Source organism: Tauraco erythrolophus, chromosome 2, assembly GCF_009769465.1.
Source record: "Tauraco erythrolophus isolate bTauEry1 chromosome 2, bTauEry1.pri, whole genome shotgun sequence".
Taxonomy (NCBI): Eukaryota; Metazoa; Chordata; class Aves; order Musophagiformes; family Musophagidae; genus Tauraco; species Tauraco erythrolophus.
The window spans coordinates 101,513,603-101,517,378 of record NC_141466.1 but is presented as its reverse complement, the minus strand read 5'-3'; positions in this window follow the sequence as shown (position 1 = coordinate 101,517,378).

Genomic DNA, 3,776 nt, shown 5'->3' with positions numbered 1-3,776 from the left:
CTCCGACAGTCCCCTGCGGCCGCCCGGCTTCTCCCGCGCTGGCAGCCGAAAGCGCCGTACCCGCTCCCTCGCCGCTAAATGGGGGGGGGGAAGCCACCACCCCTCCTCCCTGCGCCTCCTCCCCGCCTCAGAAGCCGCCAGGGCGCATGCGCCTCCTCATCGCGCCCGCCGCCGCGGCGCTGCCGCGCCGCGCTTCAGGCGCCGCGCAGGCGCCGAAGGTGCTGGCGCGCTCCGGGGCGCATGCGCGGAGCGTCCCCGGCCCTCCTTCCCTCCTTCCCCGCGGGTCTGCCGGTGGCCGCTGGGCGCACGGTGCTGTGGGCGTCGGTCTGCACGCCGGGCGGTCGCTCAGTCACCTGCGAGTCTCGTAGGAAGCGATTGCCCAGCCCATTCCCCGCGACCTGGGCTTCCTTGGCCTGATTTCTGCCTGGCCCTGGCCTCGGAGCGGGGTTGGGGGGGAGGGTCACAAGCCGAGTCCCCGCGGGGCTTGCTGTGTGTCCGGCTCTGGGTTAGCCCCTTCGGGCCTCCGCAGTGCGCAGGACGACGAAGCCTTTCCTGTCACGACGCCTGCAGCCACTAGTCCTGAGGGGCTGGGCAGCTCCGCCGGCTGTTTCTGTAACTTGGGGAGCAGCTCCGAGGACTTCGTGGTGGATGTGGGCATAGTTGGCGCTTCTCGTGGTGCCCCACCAACTTGTAGTGTGTTACCGCAGGAGAAGGGTGACTTTACCTTAAGAGGTTACGTTGGCAGCCATCAACTACGGACGAAAGGCAAGAAAGTGAGTCCTAGTAGGCTGTGCGTAACCTGTGTGTCACCCTTCTGTTGAAACTGCGCCTGTGAAAGCCCACAGTTTATTAAAAAAACATCTATCACAAGTAGAATGACAAGTTGTGCTCCTTATAGCCTTCCTCTAACACAGTTGTCACAGAAAAACCTCCCAACCAATGTGGTTTACGTTTCATTGCAGCTGGACCTGCTCAAGAGTACTTTTTTGGTGATTTCTGAAACTTTGTAAGATGAGCGCTCTGAAGACGTGTTAACAGATGCTTGCCTTGGATGGGCAGAGAAGTGCTTTGAAATGTAAGTGGTGAAAACTTGTGAACTGGGACAGCAGACAAACACATGTATGTTGACAAAATAGGCAAACTGCAGATGTTCTAGAAAAAACAGGCCTCCTATTTATATGCCTGAATACAAATGTTGATATAGAAATTTATTTCTGTGAGCTCAAACTCAAATTTTTCTGTCAGCCTGTACAAGCCAGCAAAATCCTATCACCTTAAATAATTTCAAACCCCAAGTTTTTATCTCTTGATTCCGAGAAATGAGTATGAGCCAAACAAAAGCAATTAGGACAAGGCGGGGCAATGATTAGGCATCAGAGATGATGCTGGGTGTCCAGACAGCCAGGTAAAAGAACACTCTTTTGAAATACCTATGCAATCATAATAAAGTTTCACTTGATACACTGAAGGAAGAGGAAGAAACTCCAGAAAATAAAATCAATTTTGTATCTTCAGTTGTTGTAATTCCAACTCATCTGCTGAAAGCATATGCAGCTATCCTTTCTTATTTTTCCAACTCTGCTAGTGCTGAAAATCTAAATAATAAAAATCTTAAAATATTTTTTTCTTTTTTTTTGTCAAACTCGGAAAAATAATTATTCAGCTATTAAAAAGATCTTCCTTGTCCCAACTACTTCATTGCTGCCAAAACTAATAGATCTGCAGCCCCTCTTGAGCTTTTAGGAATTGTCCCAGTTTCATTTCACACAACCAAACTGCCCTGAAGGTTATTTTAAGCCATCGCAATGTCAGCTTCAGACATAATAGTATTATCTTACCACAGAACATTCTGCATTGACAACAAAATGGGGATATGAAATTATCGTTCATTGTGGCATAAAGATACGATTAATTTGTCTTCCAAAACTCCAGAAGATACTAAACTTTCATATACACTGAGCAAAACATAATTCCATAACAACTGTTTTTACTAGGCATGTCAACATGTTCCAGAAAAAATTCAGCGGCATATCATAATAACAAAATAATTTAATAAGCAGAGATGCTATGGAACAGAACAAGCTGCAAAAAAAAACCCCACTTCTTTACTTGTAGACACTGTGCCAGTGTCTTACTTCATTTTACCACTTCAAATCTGAACCGCATTGACCTGTAACACTCATGCCATTATTGAGGATCTCCGGTAAATATATAAAGCTTGTTTTTTCTACTCCATTTCACTGCTCCGTTTTCTCAGTTTTCTTGAGAGACTGATGGATAGCTGGGTCATACGATGAGGAAAGCCCACTGGTGCTGCCCTTGATGTCAGAAGTACGACAGGACGCCTCTCAGTTCCCGTCATGGCTGCATCCTGGCTCACACACCACAGCATGCCTTCCCTCCTTCTCCATTGGCCTGTGCAGTGGGAACGTAGCCGGGTGACAGCTCTACGTGGGTTGTGAAACAGAAGGATGGTCGCCTCACTGTGCTGCATAACCCTCACCACCTTGCTTTGTAGCTTGAGCAGGGAAACGAGGACGTGAGTTTCTCCCTCAGTGGGTAAAACTTAGACAGGCTCCATGGTTTATGTTGGTGTAATCCCAGTAGAGCAAACAGAATTAAAAGATCAGAGAATGAAGCCCTCTGTCTTCTGTTATACAGAAAGAAATAGTTATTGTGGACTGAATGCACTTTCTTTGATCAAGAAGAGATGTTCAGTAGTTTTTGGCATTATAGCATGCACAGTTACAGGCCAAAGATCCCTAACTGGTGATTTAAGTAGCAGGAGGAGCTCAGCGTTGCTGATGCCTGTGGCAAATTCTCATTAATAATGCTCAACTTTCTAAACTTCCTTTCAGTTATTTTGAAATTTCCTCTTACGTCCACCAACATGGCTTTGCGTCTAGCTTTCCCCTAATTGGTGTCAGTGTCATTTACCCTAAATACCCTGTGTGTCAACTTTCCTCTCCTTATCCACATGCTGTCTCGAGGTGTCCTTTCATTTGCGCTGCTCTTCTGCTGAGTTTATGAGTACAGAAATTTCCGAAGAAGGTGGCCAAAACTTGTATGTTAGTGTCATTCCATAAACTGCGGCTCTCTAGACACAAGTTCTCACTTACGCTGCTGCTGAGACGTTGAGACTGTTGCATCCCCAGGTACAGAACACCGCCTCAGCGTCTCTGATGTTACCTACTCTTTCCTAGCAACCTTGCGTTGGTTCAGCCAGTATGTCCACTACTCATTGTGCTTTAAAGTTAGTGCACTACCTGCACTTTTAAGTTATTTACTATGCCATTGTAACTGCTGCTTTCAAAAACCATGGCCCAAGCTACATTGCCCTCCTAGGTCTGTCATCAGTTACCTGCTAGACAGCACACGGCAGTGTCTTACAGCGTTATCCTGTCCCTATAGCCTGTTTCTAAGGTACTCTATCACCTTTGCCGACTGCAACTTAGGGCTGCCTGCAGCTGTTATGTGGATGGGAGGAAGAAGCCAGGAGTAGCCATGTGGTTAGTTTTCCAGCATGTAATTAGGAGCATATTCTCCCTGGGCGGTAATAGCTGAAGCACGGCTGCCTCCTCAGTGGCCTCCTTCAGTTTCTGACTTGAAAGAGAAATTAGTGACCCAAATCAGCAATGTATTTTCTCAGGATAGATTGTTTCCAAAATATTGACAGCTCCTGTTTCTTTAGTCAGAAATGGGAAGGAACTGTATTGAGGTAATCTCAAAATATACAAAGACTGCAGATAAATTATGACTATTTTGTCCCAAAAGTT